This window comes from Podarcis raffonei, chromosome 4 (assembly GCF_027172205.1).
Source record: "Podarcis raffonei isolate rPodRaf1 chromosome 4, rPodRaf1.pri, whole genome shotgun sequence".
Lineage (NCBI taxonomy): Eukaryota > Metazoa > Chordata > Lepidosauria > Squamata > Lacertidae > Podarcis > Podarcis raffonei.
Window position 1 is genome coordinate 70343021 of NC_070605.1, and position 24532 is coordinate 70367552.

Here is a 24532-nt window from a genome sequence, read left to right on the forward strand (position 1 = left end):
AGTTGTCTTCCAAAGGTTGTATATTCTCTTATCTCCTTGGCTCCATACGCTTACCGCCTCTTTAGCTGGTAAGGGAGAAGACATTCACAACCTGTCTATAAATGGAATTGCCCATGACATGCAAAAACCTTTTCATGTAATGAAACCTCTTAGTGTAATGAACCCCATTTTTGGTTCAGTAACTGAACAGAATTTCAGTCCGTTTCACAAAGAAACCACTTAACAACAGTCTTAGAAATAAAAACAAGAGGACGGATTTTCCTGACTACTTCATGAAAAGAATATTGTTTCTCAGCTTGCTGTGGTTCCTAAGAGCTAAGAGGTGGATGGGGGTATTTCTCCACTTGTGAAATAGATGACTTGTTTATTTCATAATCAGAACAATGCAGCCACCTTTTTCTCATTGAAGCATTTTGAGATATCAGGAAGAACTCTTGAAATTCCAGTTTGTTTTGTGACAAGAATGAGGAGCAAACAAAATTTGTAAAAATGCATGTAACATATAGAGAAGATGGAGAATTGCAGATGCATTTTCAGAAGAACATCTATGCCCTGTTCCCGGTGACAAATCAGTTGAAATGTGATTGTAAAACATCTGTGAATCAACTGTGGCATGTGTGAGATCAGTCTTGCTCTATTTGATGAGACAGGTCAAAATCCAAAGAGACAACAAGCAAATCTAGTGGCAGCTTGGATGAAACGTTTTGAAATCGTTCAAGATTGGCAGTCAGTTGGAGCATCAAATTTAGTTTTTGTGCAAAGCATAATGTTGCATTTATGCATCATTTCGCAATAAATCAGATTGTTAAACTAAAATACGGCAAGTAATCTCTTGCTCTCAAATTGTGGGGGAGGGAGACAGTGCTCCTGAAGGTAGGAGTCTATCAATTGATGAAGATGATCATCCAAATGTCATAGACCGAATGGAGCAAACAGCACGCAGACCTAGTGGTGGGAGGAAAAAATCCTTAAATAAGAGACACGGGGGAATGATTAATGGACTTCAATGTCTGTACACTAATGCGCAAAGTATGGGAAATAAACAAGATGAGCTTGAGCTCTTGGTACAGCAAACTAAATATGACATAATAGGCATCACTGAAACCTGGTGGGATAAGTCCCACGATTGGAATGTAATAATGGAGGGATACAATCTATTTCAGAGAAACAGACCAGACAAGAAAGGAGGAGGAGTGGCGTTATATGTCAGGGATGTGTATACCTGTGAAGAGATCCAAGATTTAGAACCTCAAAGCCAAAGTGAGAGCATTTGGGTCAAAATTAAGGGAGAGAAGAATAACAGTGACCTCATTGTGGGAGTTTACTATAGATCCCCAAGCCAAACGGAGGACATAGATGATGCCTTCCTGGAACAGATGGCCAAGCATGCAAAAGGAAGGGAGATAGTAGTAATGGGGGACTTCAATTACCCGGATATTTGTTGGATGTCAAACTCAGCCAAGAGCATAAGGTCAAACAGATTCCTCACTGGCCTCGCAGACAACTTCATTGTCCAGAAAGTGGGAGAAGCTACAAGAGGAACAGCCATTTTAGATCTGGTCCTAACCAATGTTGATGACCTGGTTAGTGGGGTAGAGGTGGAAGGATCATTAGGCGCGAGTGATCATGCTCTTCTGAAGTTTACTATACAGCGGAAAGGAGCAGCCAAGCATACTAGGACTCAATTTCTCGACTTTAAGAAAGCCGACTTCATAAAACTTAGGGAAGTGCTGGGTGAGATCCCATGGACAGTAATACTAAAAGGAAAGGGAGTTCATGATGGCTGGGAGTTTGTTAAGAGGGAGATAGTAAAAGCACAACTTCAGGCAATACCAATGAGACGGAAACATGGAAGGTGCCTAAAGAAGCCAGGGTGGCTATCTAAAGAACTTTTAACTGAGTTAAGATTAAAAAAGGATGTCTACAAAAAATGGAAAAGGGGGGAAACCACCAAAGAGGAATTCAAACAAATAGCCAGCACGTGTAGACACAAAGTCAGAAAAGCTAAAGCACAGAATGAACTCAGGCTTGCTAGAGAGGTTAAAAGCAACAAAAAAGGCTTTTATGGGTATGTTCGTAGCAAAAGGAAGAACAAAGAAACAGTGGGGTCACTCAGAGGAGAAGATGGTGAAATGCAAACAGGGGACACAGAAAGGGCTGAACTCCTCAATGCCTTATTTGCCTCAGTCTTCTCCGATAAAGAAAACAATGCCTGACCTGAAGAATTTGGAGCAAATGATTCAGCAGAGGAAACACAGCCCAGAATAACTAAGGAGATAGTACAAGAATACTTGGCTAGTCTAGATGTATTCAAGTCTCCAGGGCCAGATGAACTGCATCCAAGAGTATTAAAAGAACTGGCAGATGTGATTTCAGAACCACTGGCAGTCATCTTTGAGAATTCCTGGACAACAGGCGAAGTCCCGGCAGACTGGAGGAGGGCAAATGTTGTCCCTATTTTCAAAAAGGGGAAAAGAGAGGACCCAAATAATTACCGCCCAGTCAGTCTGACATCAATACCAGGGAAGATTCTGGAGCAGATCATTAAGCAAACAGTCTGTGAGCACCTGGAAAGGAATGCTGTGATCACCAATAGTCAGCATGGATTTCTGAAAAATAAGTCATGTCAGACTAACCTGATCTCGTTTTTTGACAGAATTACAAGCCTGGTAGATGAAGGGAACGCAGTGGATGTAGCCTACCTTGATTTCAGCAAGGCATTTGACAAGGTGCCCCATGATATTCTTGTAAAGAAGCTGGTAAAATGCGGTCTTGACTATGCTACCACTCAGTGGATTTGTAACTGGCTGACTGACCGAACCCAAAGGGTGCTCATCAATGGTTCCTCTTCATCCTGGAGAAGAGTGACTAGTGGGGTGCCACAGGGTTCTGTCTTGGGCCCGGTCTTATTCAACATCTTTATCAACGACTTGGATGATGGACTCAAGGGCATCCTGATCAAATTTGCAGATGACACCAAACTGGGAGGGGTGGCTAACACCCCAGAGGACAGGAACACACTTCAAAACGACCTTGACAGATTAGAGAACTGGGCCAAAACAAACAAGATGAATTTTAACAGGGAGAAATGTAAAGTATTGCACTTGGGCAAAAAAAATGAGAGGCACAAATACAAGATGGGTGACACCTGGCTTGAGAGCACTACATGTGAAAAGGATCTAGGAGTCTTGGTTGACCACAAACTTGACATGAGCCAACAGTGTGACGCGGCAGCTAAAAAAGCCAATGCAATTCTGGGCTGCATCAATAGGAGTATAGCATCTAGATCAAGGGAAGTAATAGTGCCACTGTATTCTGCTCTGGTCAGACCTCACCTGGAGTACTGTGTCCAGTTCTGGGCACCACAGTTCAAGAAGGACATTGACAAACTGGAACGTGTCCAGAGGAGGGCAACCAAAATGGTCAAAGGCCTGGAAACGATGCCTTATGAGGAACGGCTAAGGGAGCTGGGCATGTTTAGCCTGGAGAAGAGGAGGTTAAGGGGTGATATGATAGCCATGTTCAAATATATAAAAGGATGTCACATAGAGGAGGGAGAAAGGTTGTTTTCTGCTGCTCCAGAGAAGCGGACACGGAGCAATGGATCCAAACTACAAGAAAGAAGATTCCACCTAAACATTAGGAAGAACTTCCTGACAGTAAGAGCTGTTCGACAGTGGAATTTGCTGCCAAGGAGTGTGGTGGAGTCTCCTTCTTTGGAGGTCTTTAAGCAGAGGCTTGACAACCATATGTCAGGAGTGCTCTGATGGTGTTTCCTGCTTGGCAGGGGGTTGGACTCGATGGCCCTTGTGGTCTCTTCCAACTCTATGATTCTATGATTCTATTCTATGATTCTATGATTCTATGCAGGCCCTCTAATGTCTATTGTTTGCCAGAGTAGGGAGAATATAGTTATGGAGGTGGAAAAATAGAAAACAAAAACATGTTCTTAATTTGTTTCCTCTAGCTGGTTTTGCTGAAATCCTGAAACTTTTACTGGGAAATTAAATTGCATAGATATTTTCCCCCTCAGTGTGCAAATAGGCCTGGATCAAATGTATAAAAAGGCCTACTCCTAGAATAAGTAGCCAAATCACAGTCTATTTTTCCCATGAATCATTCGGGGGATGTATTCATGCAACCTTATTGGAAGATAAATTCTGTGAACATTTTTATTGACTCTGAATCTGCAATCTTGCAAAAATGAAGAATTAAAAAAACCCACATTTTCCCCCAAAAAGCATCTCTACCTGACCCATTTCAATTTTACTGCCTTATTCTTTGTAAGACATTCAAATTCCTATAAATGAACAAAGCAGTTGGAGAGAATGATCCATAGGTGCTACTGTTTAAGACAAATAAGTGCCATGTTTGAAAGGATCTGGGTCTGCTGTCCTCCAGTGATTGCCTGCCTACCCTGGTGTGCCCTACAAAGCTTACCAGGAGGTAGACACCAATGGGTGCAGCAGGAAGCAGTGGAGATTTGCCAATAAATTGGCTTACACAATTGCAGCCAATACAACTAAATATCTAAAGGACTGTTACATGGAGGACGGAACAAATTGTTTTCTCATGCTCCGGAGGCTACGGCCCAAACCACTGGATTCAAGTTAAAAGAAAGGAGATTTTGACTAAACATCAGGAATAACTTTCTGATAGTAAGAGCTGTTTGACAGTGCAATGGACTTCCTTAGTAGGTGGTAGATTCTCCTTTATTGGAGACTTTTCAGCAGAGGTTTGATGGCCATCTCTCATGTATGATCTCCTAATGCGTTTCCTGGCTAGTGACCTTCCACTTGCTACTTCAACAGAGACCAGAACAATCTTGGAAACCATGTGCAGTTTCTGAGTCACAGGAAGCTCATATGTTTTTAAGGAAGCTCTGCTTAAAAAATAATAATTAAGCAGGATGAATAAATATTTGATTTTACATCCCTTTCTTTGATGAGCATTTAAAACCCTGTGTCACCTTTCATCTTCCAGTCATTAATCAAGGAAGAATGTTACTTGTTGCCAGCATGATTTCTTGTCCTGGAGGAAGATGTATGCTAGCATTTTGCATAAACATATCGGAGTCTGACTCAGCAAGATGTTGGCCTCACATGCAAACAAAATCTTTAAAAAGCAAAGCAAAAACAGTAACGAGGTAAATGACATATACTGCTAATGAGGAGAAGTGTCAGGCAAATTGAAAGCTTTCTGGCCAAGTTTCAGGCCTCGTCACTATCTCCTGTCAGGTTGAACCTTCCTGCTTTGAAGTGCAAAATATATTTTCTGTCACCATTTTCTGTTGTCAGAAGCTTCAGAACTCACAGTAAGGTTCCCTCCCCAAGCTTCCAGAAGGCCTCTTTCATGTAGCATAGTAGGTGACCAGCCATGTTTGTCTTGTCAAATTTGTGGATGAGACACTTGGAATATTAATGAGTGTCTTGCAGAACAAAATTAACCTCCCTCAGTTTGTAAGTATATAGCTATAAAGCAAAACTGGCAAATAATTTTCCTTCATGCCAGATGTACTTAAGCTATTGTCAGTCAACTGAAGCCAAGCACAAATGATTCACAAGCTAGGAACCAACTAGAGAGTTGAGGTCCATTTAAAGTTCAAGGATGGATTTGAATGGAATGCCGCTGAAATTACTCCAGGCTCAATCTCAATATTTGCTTTGACATGAAACACAACCTTCAGATGGAGTTATTCCTGTGCAAAAGGATAACAGTGTTGTTACTTGTTGCTTTGTATGAAAATTATGTCAGTGCTGCAGATATACACTGTAGCATGAATCTTTAGGGCCTAATGGCTAACCTACACCTGCAGTAGAAAAATAGGATTTTCCTGGGCTGTGTTGTTCAGTCGACAGATGGGGCGGAGGTATAATGTGTCTGAATACTCCTTCACACACACACACAAAAATCCACCGCATATACTAGCCTGCATATACTAGCCTGCTTTCACAGAAAACTCAGAAAGACCAGAGTCTGGTGATGCAGTGCAATGGGATTCCACCAGAATATTGGGATGTCCACCAGAGTAGAAGAGGCTGGAAAGTGCTGAGCTGGAAAGCAGGTGGAGACAGCACTTTGGGAGTGAAAAGAAAAGCAGTTGAGAGTCTAGGTTAGGTTTGCCATATTTCCAAAATTGTTGAGCTTTCTTAAGACAAAGTTGTTGAACCACAATTTTTTGATTGACCTGCCTAAGATCCAGGACATAGCACTACCTTTCTGAACCCGCCCCCCCCGGTCATCAATTCCACCTTTGAAATTCCGGTAATATCCAGAAAAATCTGGACATATGGCAGGTTCTTTGTGTTCAGCTGGATAGGGATATAGCTCCTGAGTGCTGTGCGTAAGATCCACTTTGAGGAAAATATCTGTAGCCAGAGAAGGAAGTCTCTCAGCTTAGTTTGAAAGACAGTGATTAGTGTCTTTTGGGAGTCAGCGCCGTAGCTAGCAGTTTGAGTGCCCTGGGTGGCGCAAATGCCTTGAACCCAGGAGAGGGGCAAGCGGGAAAGAGCACGCTTTGTGGAGCCCCCATGGAGTCCGCAAGCCCCACATTGCTGTTTTGGGCAGCGCGGAGCCTGCAGGTGCCAGAGCCACCACATCACTCCCCAGGAAAGATGTGTGGCTCGCGCGCACTGCAGGCCAGGCCCTGTGGTCACCCCCCTCAGTGATAACACCCTGGGTGACCCACACCCACCGCACCCCCATTTGTATGCCACCATGGGGAGTACAGTGGTACCTTGGTTTAAGAACAGCTTAGTTTATGAACAACTTGGATTAAGAACTCTGCAAACCTGGAAGTAGGTGTTTTGGTTTGTGAACTTTGCCTTTGAAGCAGAACATATTCTGCTTCCTGTTGGGTGTGTTCCATTTGTAAATTGAGTCCCCCACTGCTATGGGAAAGCACACCTTGGTTTAAGAACACTTTGGTTTAAGAACGGACTTCCAGAACGGATTAAGTTCATAAACCAAGCTACCACTGTATAAAGAGAAAAACCGGAAAGCTAAATTGGAGACAGGAGAAGTAGAGTTCTTTGGTAATACTCTACTTGGGTATCAGTTCAGTAAGGAGGGGATAGAACAAAAAGAAGAATCCCAAACCAGTTGGAGGGGTGTGGTGATCCCCTGGTCTGATATCTGTAACATCCACTAAATTGTGTGTGTATACATTTTATTTACACACACACAGAGAGAGAGAGAGAGAGAGAGAGAGAGAGTTTCTTGAAAGTTTTCTATCTCCTGACACATCTTTTGTTTTACCAACTTTGTTCTGTAAATTAAAACCTTTTTTCGCCTGTTTAACTTCCTTAAGTCTCCAAGTAACAGAGCTTTCTTTAGAAAAAGCAAAAAAATAAAAAAATAAAAAATAGTAGTTAAAAGGAGGCATGCCTCACCTCCATATACTAGCCAGAGAGCTATATAGTCTAGAATCCTTCTCCCCAAGATGCTAGGAATCCAGTATGACTGCTTTGTTTAAGTGTGTCTTGAAAGTGAAAGATTTGTGCAAAGATGAGTTAATAACCACCTCATTTCAAGCAACAAGATCAGATTTAAAGCAGCAGTAACATTTAAAATGACAGGAGCAGATTTAAAGTAATAGCAATCTAATTAGTAGGATGATGCAGAGGATCTCTGATCTCATCTGAGGCCCAATTCATCTTTGCCTGCATTAAAGTCCTTAGGAAAACCTCATTGTTTGCATCCTTCATAAATTGTTCTGTATTTGTCGAAGCATAACATTAATTAATATACAGCAAGAAATGAAAAAAATCAAGTGTTTGAGAAGCAAAAGCATATTAAGTGCCTCTGTGTGTGTGTTTGTCCATCACTCTGCGCAGAATTAGAGAAAATTGGGGAAATATTTCTAAATATGCAGCTGTAACTTATCTTGAATAACTTAACACAGGCTTATCAAGCTGGATAATTTATCATATGAATTTTGAATTGCCCAATAAAGGAGACAGAATAACAGTCAACATCATTTTTTCCTCATCTTGGAGATTTCTCTTTCCTATCCCTTATGAAAATAACCATATTTCTCTGTTAGCCTAAGGCTTCTTCTCGCATACACAGACCATTTTTCTTTTTACCACCGGCAAGCTGATGAAGAACATCTTCATTCTTTCTATTAAAAGAGGAACAGATGAAACATTTTTTTAAAAAATAAAATAAAAATTAAATTGCATCTAAAAACCCTTATGTGTGTCTCCAAGGCTCTATATTTCTTTCAATCAACATAACATTTCAAGTACTGGCCCAATTTCTAAAAATTGTTACAATAACTTGTGACTGATTCATCAACAGAAACAGTGATTCACTTGATGAAAAGTGGGGGAAAGGGATGAGACTTAGAAGGAGGAATCTTGGTGTTTTAAATAGGGTTCTTTCCCTTCTCCTGCCATGCCTGGGGGGAAATGGAGGGGCATAGCTTTAGTGGTGTTAACCTATCACCTTTCTTCTGCACTAAATTCAGCTTAAAATAAATGAGGCCTTGAAAACTAGTATCATCCTTTCATGCATTCAACTCTATAAATATGTCTTCAGCTACAAAATCACAGATGTTCAGGAGTACCAATTGAATATCTAGTTTCTCTCTGTGTAAGGAAGCCAAGAGGAAGCTAAGAAACAGATGGTCCAGAAGCGAATGTAATTCAGATTCTTTAACATGTGTGTCAGAGTTAAGTAAATTGCAAATAGCTTGGTTCTCTCTTTTTCCTTGAGTGTATATAAGCCCATGTAAACAGCAAACTTGTTGCAATTGTTTAGTCACAGGAGTAATGCATTGGTTCTCTCGCCGTCACTAAATTAATTCTGTTTCAAGCGCACCAGACTCATGTGAATTTGTTACCAGAGTCCTTCAGCGATGCAAAAGCTGAGCTGGATTGCATGAGAGTGTGGTTTTAAATGTTTAAATGCAAATGAAACCTACACCACTGACAAAGGAGTATTTATTGCAGCAGTTCAAGGTTTAAAATTATCTCCAACGACTGCTTCAGAACTGCAGTGACCCAGAACTGGATTCAAATATCGCCTGAGCAGAATTCAAAGATGCAATGGAGGAAGGTGTAATACTACGGTGGGTAATGTGTGATTCATCCTGTTATTTTGTGCAGGTACGATATATTGTCAGCTGAATCCATGATGCTGCCCAGGTGCAGCCCTGGAAACCTACAACTCCTTATAGGTGCATCTGCTCTTAAGGAGCTGTTCATGACCAAGCAAATGAATATCAACCTATACTCTTCCTTTGCTTCAAACTTTCACTTCCCTGATATCACAATTCCTTTTGTTTATCTTTTACGGATACTGTTACTTTATCTACTATCTCCTCTTCACCCATATTTTCTATTGTAGTGCTGTGTGGCAGAGAGACCTTTGTACAGTGGTACCTCAGGTTACATACGCTTCAGGTTACAGACTCCGCTAACCCAGAAATAGTACCTTGGGTTAAGAACTTTGCTTCAGAATGAGAACACAAATCATGCTCCAGTGGCGCGGCGGCAGCAGGAGGCCCCATTAGCTAAAGTGGTGCTTCAGGTTAAGAACAGTTTCAGGTTAAGAACGGACCTCCTGAATGAATTAAGTACTTAACCTGAGGTACCACTGTATTGTCATTCCTCAAAGGATTCCCATGGCAGCATCAAAAGATGGACATGTCAGAGTAATACGTTGGCCTAGTGACTATTTGGTGCTTTATTTAACCCCAAGGGGATTATTTTCATTGACAAACCAGTGATCTTTGTTTTGCATCATAGGATAAGTTGTTTTCTCAGAAAACAGAGGTTTTTAATGTATATTTTATAATGAAATACCTCTTTAATAATCTAATCCAAAGGACCACCTTAGACTTCTACACAGGTGTAGCTTTTTGGTTTTCTCATTCTGGTTTCTGTAAGCATCTTCAGACCACATGTCTTAATGTGGCAACAGATGACTTGAACATACATTAAGCAGTATAGAGATTTATTCCCCCCCCCCACTTCTACCTTTAGAAAAGTCTTCGGTTTCTTGAGTTAATGAGGAGTAGCCCAGTGAAATGCAAGGTCTTTGGAATAGTGAATGAAAAGATTTCCATTCATTGCACCCAAAATGATGCACCTGACCAGTGATGACACCTGGCATAATGATGCATCAGCAGTTTAATACTCCCAAGTGAATATCCCCAAAGGGTGGCAGATGGTGCCTAAACTAGCTGTCAGATTCCAGTAAATAGAGGTCAGAACAACATCTGCCTTGGCTACTATGCTCTCGTTGACACACAATGAAGATCGTTTAAGTTTTCTGTTCATTCTGTAAGATGCTGTCTTGTGATGCAGATCAAAATCATTCATTGTGAGTGACTACTTCCTCCCCCAAATTGTGATTGTCATTGAGCATATGGCTTTTAAATGATAGAGTTGTGAATGCTGTTGGGATGTGCCGTCTCAAATAATCCAGTGCCTTCCTGTTAGTTTTCCTTAGCATCACCAGGGCTTTTTTTCAGGGGTAACTCATAGGAACTCAGTTCTGGCACCTCTCCGGTGGGCACCATTATAAGAGAACAAGGGTGACATCCATGGTGAGTTCTGGCACCCCTTTTTTCTAGAAAACTAGCACTGAGCATCACAAAGGAAATTCCAAAAGGGTGTTAATAACCAATGAATTTTTTTTCTTATGTATAGAAGAGCCAAGATATCCAGTTAGATGTGTCAGCCAATGAAAACTTTTACAAATCATTATATAATTGATATTATAATCCAGCACAGATACAAAGAGTGTAGGGACATAGAAAGCTATATCATATTGTGTCAGAATGGTGATCCATCTTGCTTCCCTAGTTAACAGCAGCTTTCCAGGATTTCCCTCAGAAGTCTTTTCTGGCCCTGCCTGGAGATACCGGGGCTTAACATGGGACCTTTAGCATTTAAATCATGTGCTGTAGAACTAAATATATGTAACTGGATAAATCTGTGGTCCTTGTTGGAATTAAGACTGGGCTAAGACATTTTGCTCACTGGAAGGACAGATCCTGAAGCTGAGGCTCAAATACTTTGTCCACCTCATGAGAAGAGAAGCCTCTCTGGAAAAAAAACTCTAGCGTTGGGTAAGATTGAGGGCACAAGGAGAAGGGGATAATAGAGGACAAGATATAGAAGCGACCAACATGAATTTGATGAAACTCCGGGAGGCAGTGGAAGACAGGAGTGCCTGGCGTGCTCTGGTCCATGGGGTCATGAAGAGTCGGACACGACTAATCAACTAAACAACAACAAGAAGAAGACATTTTGGGCCAGAGGCAGACGAAATGCCCTGTCTGCAATTCCACAGACAGAAGAAAACCAGTAGAATTTTACTTTATGACTGTTAATGGCATGACAGCATCCTTCACTTCATCTGAAAGCAACACACTAGCACAGAGAGAGAGTAAGGGAGGCCATTGGGCTCACAGAGCTCTGCCCTTCAACATCTCACCAGTGCTCCCTGCTCTCCAGTATCTGTCATTGAGGCAGCCACCTCAATATGCAGAATGATATGGTCAGCCCTGCTAGGGAGCAGCTTCACACAAATGCAGTGCTCATAGAGTTCATTTTTCTGGCAGTTACCATGCCACTCAAGCTGTGAACTGGGCTTTAAAGTGGTGTTGTCTAAGCTGGCGGACACCTCAATATAATTTCCAGTAGATGGGCACTTGGCACCCATTTTATGTGAACACATGGCAACTGGTGTCTTCCCTCTATAGCAGCAATTAATCAACCTCCAAAGTATTAAATGAGCAGCCATTTTATTCACTAATTGAATGTTTTGAACAATTTCCCCTGCCCAGAAGTGACACAATATCATTATATTTTTCTTCATTGTAAAATGCTTTTCAGCCATGGAAAGCACCGAGCATCTGTTTCTGTGGGAAAGTTCCATACTAATCTCCAGTTAATTGCACATCAAATATTTATTTCTCATCCAATAAATTAATGAAGCAGGCTTGCAGTGAGGAGGGAAAAGTCATTGGCAAACACCTATAAATATATATTGGAGTGTATAACATTTTTTTGGCAGGAATCCTTTAAGGCGGAATTGTAGCGTTTCACTGGGGATAGTGTAATTCTTTAATTGCAACTTTATTTTGGGTTTCTTCATTATAATAAAGAAAACAATCACTTTTCTCTAATTATTTTCATGACTTGTCATGGGTGAAATATAACTTTCAAGGATTAAAGAGATTTTGGAATGCAGTCGGTGGGCCAGTGGGGTTAGGAATGATCTGTGGTGCAAATAGTATATTGGATGGGTTTGATTTTTGCTTTGAACCTAACAAAAAATTATCTTGGGAAGGCTTAAGAACAGTCTGTTTCTTTCTTCATACTAAGCTGCCCAACTGATTGCTATGGCAGGAATGTGCTTGTGTGGTCCTATCAGTCATTTGCCTTCTTTTATTTCACAATTATGTGTATCTCCAGAAAATATATTTGAGCCGAACTAGATATTATCCTCTCATCTCTTACTTATATGTCAATAGGCCAGACACATAAACAAGTATGGCTGGCCCCAACTTGTCTTGAATGCCTCTTGGTAGAACAAAAGGCTATGGACATAGGACCCATTTGCTCTATAAAACAGTAATGTGCCATTTTGAACAGTCAAAACCCAAAACAGTCAAAACCCCAAACCCAAAATTCTGGGAACAGTAGTTTGCTAAGGGTACTGAGATGTTGGAAGACACATATTCATGCGAGAGCTAAAATTTCCAGAGTGGTTTAACAGATTATTCCTCTTCCTCTGCCTCCCTTGCATCTAGTATGGAAATGTTGCTCATGTCAATATCTTCCCTGAGACTCTGTGTATTCTTCAGCCAATAAAACCTTTCTTTTTTTTTTAAAAAAAAGCTGCACTGATTTAATATCTGAACAGTAGCCATGAGGCTAGAAATATGAATTTTCCTGCAAAGGGACAGATGATTTTCAGTTTCCCATTGTAACATATGACACGTGTCCTGACTTCTAAGAGGGAGAAAACGCTTAAGCTTATCAGGCTTTTAGAGGTTTGGAACTTTTATGTTGAAAGGGTACCCCCAGGTCATCTTTGGCAGTCTGTTAGTTTTCATTTTTCTTTTCCTGTACAGGAGAGATAATGGTAAGTAAAGCATTTGGCATTACTCACCAAAGTAGGCCTAATATAATGGTCTCAATAAAAACCTGAGGCATGTAGCTGTGGCTTCCCTAACTGAATATTATAACTGTCCTAAAGCTACCTCAGTGAAGCCTGCAGAATACAGAAAAGGCCTACAGGAAGAAAAATGCATGTGGAATGGAGAGCACAAGTATATCGCAGGCTGTTAGTATCTGTATACGGAATGCACAGAGCAACTCTGTTTCTCCTTAGCTGAAGAGAGGTTAATATGTGAATCCTTTTCAGAGATGCTTTCCCTGAACCTTGCTTCCTTTGTAGTCCGTTGTCATGGTGATGTACTTATGAGATCTGTGCCTAATCTTACTCAGATACATGAAAACTCACTCTCGTAAAGCAGGCATTCAAGGGAACATAAAGGATATAAAGAGCAAATCAAGGCAGGCAAATAATTATATCATTACCTTTAGAAACAAAAGTGGTAGAAATCTGTGAAGTACGGAAATGTTTTCATTTTAAGAGAGTTTCTGTTTTCAATCCGAAAGCGGTTTGGCGCATTTCTCTAGGATTTATTTGCCTTTCTGTTTTAAAAACCATTCTGTTTGGTACAACACCTATCTTTTTAAGGACAGCCTTGTTTGTTTATTTGAATGGAGAAATGAAAAATCTAATTGTAGAATGTATTTTCAGAAGCTTTTGAAAATATTTTAAATTTATATTTAATATTTAATAAATATTTAAAATATTCTGGACAGAAGCAAGAGTAATAAGCTCATAGAAGACAGTACAGGAAACTTTCTATCCTTAACCATACAAGTCCTTGTCAGTGGCAGATTTAGGGCAGTGCGAGTGGTGTAGCAGCACTTGGGGCACCATCTCAAAGCCCAGTATGTATTTGCCTGGCTTCGGTAAGGAGACATGAGGGCTCTGAGAGGGTCCTAAAGTCTTCCTTCTTGCTTCCCAAAGCTGGGCAAGAGCTTACCAGGTTTTGAGAAGGAGTAGGGAGGGCTCTGGATGAGACTCTTGAGAGTCCCATGGACTGCAAGAAGATCAAACCTATCCATTCTGAAGGAAATCAGCCCTGAGTGCTCCCTGGAAGGACAGATTGTGAAACTGAGGCTCCAATACTTTGGCCACCTCATGAGAAGAGAAGACTCCCTGGAAAAGACCCTGATGTTGAGAAAGATGGAGGGCACAAGGAGAAGGGGACGACAGAGGACGAGATGGTTGGATAGTGTCTTCGAAGCTACCAGCATGAGTTTGACCAAACTGCAGGAGGCAGTGGAAGACAGGAGTGCCTGGCATGCTCTGGTCCATGGGGTCACGAAGAGGTCGGACACGACTAAATGGCTAAACAACAACAACAAAAGGAGGCCTCTAGGACCCTGTCAAAGCCTTGCACCTCCTGCCCAAAGCTCAACAACTTTTTTACAAGGCTTAAACCGGCACTGCGAGGGCTGTGGGGAGGGTGTCAAAGTTGGCCTTGCCCAACATTTCTCCCTATTCCTTGTGTCTGGCCTCCTCTAAGACAGTGGAAACTGAACCATTAAGATAAATAGAACATCAACCTCAGCCACCGTCCCACTTCTCTTCCTTCTTACTTTCATCCAGTCCCAGGGGTGGAATTGGCTGTCACCTTCCTCCTCCTTAGCATTAGTCTACAGGAAGGAGAATGGGGTCAAAATGAGAATTATTTGAGCATTTCTGTCACTAGCTCTGGCACCCCGCACTGTTGACCTCCCTCTCTTCTGCCCTACAATTCCCAGTGTGTACTGGGCAGCACTGTGTTGTGGGCCAAACTACAACATATATTAAATGTGTGATGTGTGAGAGAAGTGGGATGGGGTTCTTCTCACCATGCAATAGTCTTGATAAAAAATCCCCCAATTGGATTCAAATTCTTGCTATCAACCTATGATTTTTAAATCCCACAAAAAGGGGGTTCTGATTAACCCCTTCATACATTTGAAGTATGTGTATGGAGGCTGTGGGGCTATGTGAGCAAGCCTCCATCCCCTGCTGGTGACATGTCCCTGTCACCCACCAATTGTAAATTTGGCTAGTGGTGCATGCTCTAATTATCTCTCGCTGGGACTACTGCAATGCACTCTATGTGGGGCTACCTTTGAAGGTGACCAGGAAACTACAACTAATCCAGAACGCGGCAGCTAGACTGGTGACTGGGAGCGGCCGCCGAGACCATATAACACCGGTCTTGAAAGACCTACACTGGCTCCCAGTACGTTTCCAAGCACAATTCAAAGTGTTGGTGCTGACCTTTAAAGCCCTAAATGGCCTCGGTCCAGTATACTTGAAGGAGTGTCTCCACCTCCATCATTCAACCTGGACACTGAGGTCCAGTGCCGAGGGCCTTCTGGAGGTTCCCTCGCTGTGAGAAGCCAAGTTACAGGCAACCAGGCAGAGGGTCTTCTTGGTAGTGGCACCCGCCCTGTGGAATGCCCTCCCACCAGATGTCAAAGAGAAAAATAACTACCAAACTTTTAGAAGACATCTGAAGGCAGCCCTGTTTAGGGAAGCTTTTAATGTTTTAAAGGTTATTGTATTTTAGTGTTTTGTTGGAATCCGCCCAGAGTGCGGAAACCCAGCCAGATGGGCGGGGTATAAATAAATAAATATATTATTATTATTATTATTATTATTATTATTATTATTATTATTATGTGACTAGTCTGATAAGGGACCCCATGTACATAGTGCATGCATGCTGATGTACACATGTAGAGCTCTTTCACATGAGGAGAATCCCGGATCCCGTTCATGAGGAAGAGGTCTCTATCTATATATGTTGGTATGAGCACAGGGACTCTTCTCATGCTTGCTGAACACATACCTGGTTGTAATAGGGGCACAGCTAATGTACAGTAATAGAGGTTTGGGCTGATGTGCTTCCCCTTGCAATGCACATGGGTTTTTTCTTTGAGCAGCCATAAATAAGGCAAGGAGTTAAATAAAGCCACCAGACATGTAGCTTGAGTGAATCCTGCTATTAGAGCAATAATAAATGCTGTAAGAAGAAAATGGGATACTTGAATATCATTTTATATGGAAATGTGGTACAAAGAAGAGAGGTTGAATTTTAAAGCCCAATTTAAAATGGAAGCAATCTGGATTAGCAAGAACAATGTAAACTTTCCCCTTATTTATTCTATGGTTTTGCGTGCCTGGAAGAATCTACGCACTGAAATTTACCAGCTCACGCTTAGCCTATTCTCCCCACTTGTTGATAGTGAAGAATGAAAGAAAATGGAAGTTTTCAGGTTTCACAGAGCTCTTCGGGTAGTAGACAAATGTAGGAATAAAAAACAACAGAAGATTCAGCCTCCTAACTAAAAAGCACCCAGCCCACACACAACCAATGAAATAACCTCAAACATGCTTCTGTTTCCTTACTTGTAGCATGCATAACAATAGCAACAGTGCAGACAACAGAGAACAAGAATCTGAGCTAGCAGTGATGTGTATTACATGGAGATTAGATGTACAAAACAGCAGATATGATCCTTGTCAGAAAGGTTGTGCATGGAACCAAAACCGTAGCCCTCTTCAGGCATTCCCTGTCACATGGTTACCACTGCATGCTGGGGACCTGCTCCCTGGCCCCACCACTCAGTGGCATTACAGTTCCTCCCCCCATTGTATTCTGCATGTTGAAGACTGGACTTATTTTCTACATGTGTAGGCTGTTTCTAAACCATGCAGTGAAGCCTACATGGGTGCAGCAACATCTCCAGGGCAAGCATTCACTCCCAATGGGTGGAGAGCTGTGGGGCCACAGAGTTCACCCCTCCATGTGATGGTACTCATTTTGGGGTAACAATGCCTGAATAAGGCTCTTCCTTTTGGGGGAGTTCTGCAAAATTAGGAACCTGCAGTTCACTATGCCAAACTAATTTATATTTAATGTGCACGCCCAGGATGATAAACTGTAAAAGAAGACAGACCATTACTTCATTGATTGGTCCTTTTCTTCTTTGACAGCTGAATTCCCCTGCTTTGTTGTACCAATCTGTGGATGCCTGACTTTTCCACCACCTTCTTTTGTTACATAAGTTGGCGTTCTGTTTACAGTTACATAACTAGAAAGGGGATGGAGGTGAATGCACCACTCCTGATAATGCAGAATCTCAAAGTTCGGGAACATTACATTGTGTTTTGAAACAAACGTGAGAAAGCAGAGAGCTTTTCACTACAAAGGAGAATCACAGGTGGCTAATACTGGGCTTTTTCCAGGCAAAATCAATCACTTTGAAGTCCCATTGATTTTAATTGAAGAGCTTTAAGCACATGCTTAACTCTCTCTACTAAAATCAATGGGACTTGAAATTGCTTAACTTTGCCGAAGATCATATGCACTCAAGATTGCTTCCATAGCTGTGCAGGAGTCTCCAGCCCTATCCATGTCTATTCAGAAGAAAGTTCAATTAAGATAAGTGGGACTTACTTCTGAGCATACATGATCAATCTGGAGGTGGGAAAACAGTGCCACAGAAATGGGAACAAATAGGATTCGAAAATGGAAATGGTTTTTGGTTGCTAGTAGCTGAGAACAACTCCAATCTCCATTTCATTGTTTCTTTAATATTGATGTTTTAAATCAGGGCTGGGGAACCTCAGTCCCAGAACCAATTGTAGTCCTCTGGACTCTCTATCTGCCCCTTTGGAATCTCCCAAGCCACTCACCACGCTGGTGGTGCTTCAAACTCTCCTCAAATGTTTTTGCCTGGCTGCAATGTGTCCTCAGACTCTCAAAATGCCTGGAGGGAGGATAAAGCAGGGTGTGTTTGTAGAAACTAGCCTATTGTACAAAAGTGAAATTTAGCTTCATTGCTCCATCCACTTTTGTCTTTGGCCCCACCCGACACTGACATGTGTCCCCACCCCCCGCTCTCAAATATTGTCCAGAAAGGAATGGGATTGTTGGACTGAAAAAAGGCAAGCTCAAGATTGTGGATATTGGGGGGAAAGCTTATAATGAATATCCTGGAGCTTGCTCATACATGCTGATTCACTTGGAACAAATTGCACGAGAACACACTGCGTTGATCTGTAATCATTCCAGGCAGCATGAATCATCATAAAGGAACTATGGCATGGAATATTATCTGATACCCCCTTCTGCTAACATGCAATGACACCTGACTTTATTGCAGGCTGTCTTTTATCCTTGCTTCTGTTGTGGCACTCGCTGAATTTTGCCATGGGAAAAGCCCCGGCTGAAAAGGGAACACTAAGTAGAGCTACAGGAATTTAGGTTTCTGAAACCAGCACTGGGCAAAATTTCCACATGTAGTGACTCTGCAAGAGATAGGCATAGGCAGTGCTTTTTTTCGTTAAAAATGTTTAGGATGCTCTCATTTTGACTCAAGAAAATCACCATTTTATAGTAGACATTGGGAAAAATAAATACAGTAAATTGACAAAAATGCAAAGATTCATAAAATGTTTAGGGTATGCATCCGCCTGCATCCCCCCTGGAAAAAAACAACACTGGGCATAGGGCAGTGCATTGCAACCAGAACTCATTCTAATTCAGATATCACTGACACAAAAGCAAACAAACCATTTGAGAACATAAGAGTTGACCTTAAATTAGACTGGGAGTTGTCATTTTTACACACACACACCCTTTAAAAAGTCATGCTAATTTTATGTATGAAAACAGAGCAGAAGAAATCATGCATAATATACCCTTGCATTAAAATCTTTATTTAAAATTCACACAGATATATTTCTGCTCCCTGAATCATCTACCATGTAAGGACCCATCTTGTTCTAGAGAACAATGTGGATTACAGAGGGAATTAATAAAAGAGCCTCTGTTAATAATAGTTTTACACTAATATAATAAATTCACTGGGCCAAATCATGCTCTCAGTTGCACAGTATAGTATAAAGCCATGAAAATGAAATGTGCAGTTAAAACAGCGGCAAAGGGGAGACATGGTCTTACTATATAATATATCAAAGAGAAATTCTTTTTTATACTATATAATGCATTCTGAATACTAGAGATATTGGTAAGTAGAAGTACCAGCAAAAGTGAGCTGGTACTGTTCAGGCAAACTAGTCTGGAGAGCAATCTTGGCCTCTCCCTTTCCCTGCTCCCTGCTCCAAGGGGCAGGAACTTAGCCAGAAAGGAAGGGAAAGAGTGGGCACGCTGTGGTTTCCAGTGGTGTTCCATTTTTTTGCATTGCCCTTGGACTATGTGTCATTTCTACCAGGAAGAAGGCCCTTGGAGGGCCTCCTTCTTGGGAGAAATGATGTGCATAGTTGCCAGCTTTCTGCTGAGGATCTTCATCCCAGTGGCAGTAAAGATCAAAGACTTGGATACACCTCTTGCCTTCCTCTACCCTGCCCAAGGTGTGTTTCTCAGCCTTGGGGAAATGGGAAGGCACCAGCAATGGCCCGCTTTACAAGTGCTCAGCGTGATCTTGCTAAGCCTTCATTTGGAATGCTCACAAAGGCTCCACAGACCATTTGGGGTCAAACAGTAGGATGCTTATGCATTCTTATTAGGAGCTTAGAGCTATGCATAACCACTGGTGTGTTGCTGTAAAAGAAAATCTGTCTGTTGATGTTTTTAGCATCTCCTCCTTTCCTCCACAAGTCCCCAGGCCACTGGCAATTACCATAGTATGCATTCATCATGGCAACTTTCTTTATAGTGAGGGGAGGGGAAACTGAGGGCTGTATTCAGTTGTATTCACCAAGGTTACAATCCTATACACACTTATCTTGGAGTAAGTCCTATTGAATTCAATAACACTTACTTCTGTGTAGATATATGCCTTCTTTCTTCTTCTTCTTTGGCTATTACTTGTAGCCGAGTAAGATTGTCTTCCATAAACACGGTTTTAACAATGAGTTCATAAGTGACTGTGGAGGCCAATTCTGGATCCACACATCCTTCCACAGTGGGGACATTGGTTTCCAGGCGGGAGTTGATCACGGTGTGGATTTGCCAAATGTGCCTTCCTCTTAGAATGTTTCTCCCTTGCGTCCTGAGTTTGAGCGTCTTCAAAGCCCATGACACCTTTGGTAAAGGCTGTTCTCCAACTGGAGCACTTGCAGGCCAGTGTTTCCCAGTTGTCAGTGTTTATACTGACCCAAGGTTACCCAGTGATATATACACACACATCACATTTCCAGTAGCTTAAAAAATCAATGGGAAATTGCCTATTTAGTCATAAGCAAGAGAAGCATCTACACCTTGTTTCCAAGAACCATGTTTGTGTGTATTTGGGATGTTGAAATATAAGAACTCAGGTGCTTAATAAGCACATGCGTAGTGTAGACACAGCCAGTGTGGTGTAGTGGTTCAAATGTTGGACCAGAACATGGGAGACCAGAGTTCAAATCCCCACTCAGTCAGCAAACACACTGGGTAACCTTGGGTCAGTCACTCTCAGCCTAGCTTTTGCACTACAAAGTTGTTGTGAGGATAAAATGAAGAGGAGGAGAAGCATGTATACCACCTTGAGTTCCCTTGGAGGAGAGGTGGGATATAAATGTAATTAAGAATTGTTTTTTATGCTTTACTACCTTAAGCAATAGGGATGGGGGTGGCGCTCTGGGTTAAACCACAGAGCCTAGGACTTGCTGATCAGAAGGTCGGCGGTTCAAATCCCCGCAACGGGGTGAGCTCCCGTTGCTCGGTCCCTGCTCCTGCCAACCTAGCAGTTCAAAAACACGTCAAAATGCAAGTAGATAAATAGGTACCATTCCGGCGGGAAGGTAAACAGAGTTTTCGTGCGCTGCTCTAGTTCACCAGAAGTGGCTTAGTCATGCTGGTCACATGACCTGGAAGCTGTACACCAGCTTCCTCGGCCAATAAAGCGAGATGAGTGCCTCAACCCCAGAGTCGGCCACGACTGGACCTAATGGTCAGGGGTCCCTTTACCTTACCTTAAGCATTATAGGGATGGTAGTGCTCTTAAATCCACCCAGTGTCAGGAAAAGTATTACATAGTTGGAAGGTGGGGGTGAGTTACCAGCTGCCACTGATGATTTAAACAAGAACATTCCCTGTTCTAAAACCAACAAACAAAACCCCCTCTCATTCTTGAAATGGAAACTGCCTTGTGAAAAATGAAAAGGCATGGTTTTTACAAAAAGGTAGAGCAAATTTTGTAAAATCGGTGCTCCGGCTTGGGTCTTGCTACTCATGGTCCAACCCTGACACAGCCTTAGGGAATATGGAAGAGAGATAACTGCATTCAGCCTTCAGTTTTTTCAACTAGACCTCAGCCAAACCAACCCATTTCACACACCCCCTGTATAATAATGGTTATGTTTGAACTACTGACTGTACTTCAATCTCTTATGCTTTTGTGCAGGATTTATTCGCAGAATAAAATATAATAGAAAATATATCTAATTCCTTGAGGAATCAGATCTATGTGCCCATTTTTAGCTCACAAAAGATAAGGGAGATAATTTATTCCACACTGCTGCTTTTAACAATATTAATGGCTTTAATAATTCTGTCAAGCAGAAGAATTTGAAACTACATCTTGAAAATACAGAAAATCACAGAGTTCTTTTTTCAAAGGAAAAGTAAAGACGTGTGCTAGTAAAAACAGAAAACAGGCATCTGCTGATAATATATATGTGTGAGTGTGTTTGGGTGCTCCGAATTATCAGTGATCCTCACAGCAGAATTTTTCTTAATTAGGGATGTACCAGATTCTGGGAGTTTAAAATGAAGCACTTTCCAGTGAAAAAGGAGAAATAGCGGATACTTCAGATTAATAAAGATGCCCTAAATATTTAAGTTGTTCTTTAGTCTACTGCCAGAGTGAAAAATGTTCTGTTGGATCTGACTTCACCATCTTGCTGGCCTCAGTGGAAATGGGTTGTGACCTCCAACCTGTTCTTCTGATTTCCTGTTCTAGCTGCAGAGTGTTCAGGATGAAGTGTAAATAAATAGGTGCACCAGAGCAAAGTTATACCAGCATTGAAGGACATTACGATGGTATTGCAGATAGCTTTGCTAGCTGAAATGTTTGAAACATAGGATTATATGCATGCAGGATTATATGCAAGTTTAATTAAAACAATACCCAGTATATAAAAAACCCCAACCCTTTAAATTCTTTTACTGGGAGTAAAAGAATAAAATAAATTACTGCAAGTAGATTTTTATATTGCACCAATTTTGTGCTTAACTTCAAGCCTGTGAATAACTGAACTGAACTATTCTTTAAATATAAGAAGAGGCCTTCATTAGAGCCAGTGGGGAATTATGTTCACAAGTACTGAATGATAACTGGAGCAGCAGGTCTACCAGGCTTGCATGTTGAAAACACTGTTTTATGGAAGGGAGTCATGGGCAATTTACAACCACTGGAGTGATGCCTCAACACATTCCACGTGCTCTGCATCAGGGAGACTTTGGGCATCACATGGCACGACATAGTTTCAAACAAATCTGTGTTCTCCCAAGCCCACATTCCCAGCATGTTCACACTCCTGTCTCAGCAACATCTACACTGGCTTGGTCATGTCCACAGAATAGAAGATGGCAAGATCCTTCAGGCCCATATCTGTTGGCAGACCAACTCTGAGTTACAAAGATGTCTGACATCTGTTGTGTATCCATAGCAGTGACCAGAGGAGGAATTACTGTGAGAGGAGCACAGAGAGAAGAAATGCTATGGTGCATCTGCAGCAACACAACCTTCATCTGCCCCAGCTGTAACAAAACATGTCTATCCCATATCCGTCTCTACAGCCACAGCAGATGCTGCAACTTTCTAACAGTTTGACCTCACCTCCAAAAGCACACTCTTCCAGGTGGATGCCAAAAACAATAACCTTTTTTCTCCATGGTTGTGTTTCCTGAGTCTTCTTTTGGTGTGTTTTTGTTTTTGTTTTTTAAAAATAATATTTATTAAAGTTTTGAAGATTACAAAAAGAAAAAATAGAGAACACCATATTAAACAAAAACAAAACAACACATCACAATAATGAAAAAGAAAAAAAGAGAAAAAAGAAAAGGAAAAAAAACAGAAAAATAAACACAATTAAAAAACACAACAAACCTTCCCATAACTTATTTTTCATTCGCATGTTTCCTTGACCTCCTCACACCTCCCTTTTTTGTATTCTAGTTCGGTTAGCTATTTCAGCAAATCCTTTCCATCTTTTCCAGTTTTTGTCCTTATCTTAATATAATGTGACTTTACTTTCCCTCTTTTCACCAATTAACAGTCTGTTTTTTCTTAATCCTTTATAACATTTCTGCTAAAACCACATAACTTCATTCCAACATCCTTCTAACATTCCTTAATTTTACAATGTTTCTGTAAATAAACTTTAAATTTCTTCCAATCTTCTTCCACCGACTCTTCCCCCTGGTCTCGGATTCTGCCAGTCATTTCCGCCAATTCCATGTAGTCCATCACCTTCATCTGCCATTCTTCCCGGGTGGGTAGATCTTGTGTCTTCCAGTACTTTGCAATAAGTATTCTTGCTGCTGTTGTGGCATACATAAATAAAGTTCTATCCTTCTTTGGCACCAATTGGCCGACCATGCCCAGAAGAAAGGCCTCTGGTTTCTTCAGAAAGGTATATTTAAATACCTTTTTCATTTCATTATAGATCATCTCCCAGAAAGTCTTAATCCTTGGGCATGTCCACCAAAGGTGAAAGAATGTACCTTCAGTCTCTTTACATTTCCAACATTTATTATCGGGCAAATGATAAATTTTTGCAAGCTTGACTGGTGTCATGTACCACCTGTAAATCATTTTCATTATATTCTCTCTTAAGGCATTACATGCCGTAAACTTCATACCTGTGGTCCATAACTGTTCCCAGTAAGCCATCATAATATTATGTCCTACATCTTGTGCCCATTTAATCATAGTTGATTTCACCGTTTCATCCTGAGTGTTCCATTTCAACAGCAAGTTATACATTCTTGACAAGTTCTTAGTTTTGGGATCTAACAGTTCTGTTTCCAATTTTGTTTTGGTGCGTTTTTGTGAGAACATTTAAAAAATGCAAGATGAGAACTCTCAATATTGCTTATATGATATTTGTTGGGAAGAGATCTCATTCAGCTTGAAGTTGTGGAAATAAAAACTAGTTTGAGAGTTAACCTTCTCATGCATTATAAATATAACCATGGAAATGTGGTCTTTTAATGTGTTGAGATGAGTTTTAGTTGCTGAAGTATTATGATCATCTTTTATGGTCTCTGAATGATGCCTTCATGATGGCTGAATCAATTTTTATGTACAGTATCTTTAACTGCCTTCATATACAAAAATGAATTACAATGTGTCAAAGAGATCGTTTCAAACAGAAAAGCAAATAGAAAAGCACTCCTCTCAACTCCCTCAAGTAAGCAGTTCTATGCCCACCTATCAATCAAGACACCACATTTTATTTGTGTGGAGCTGGTTTC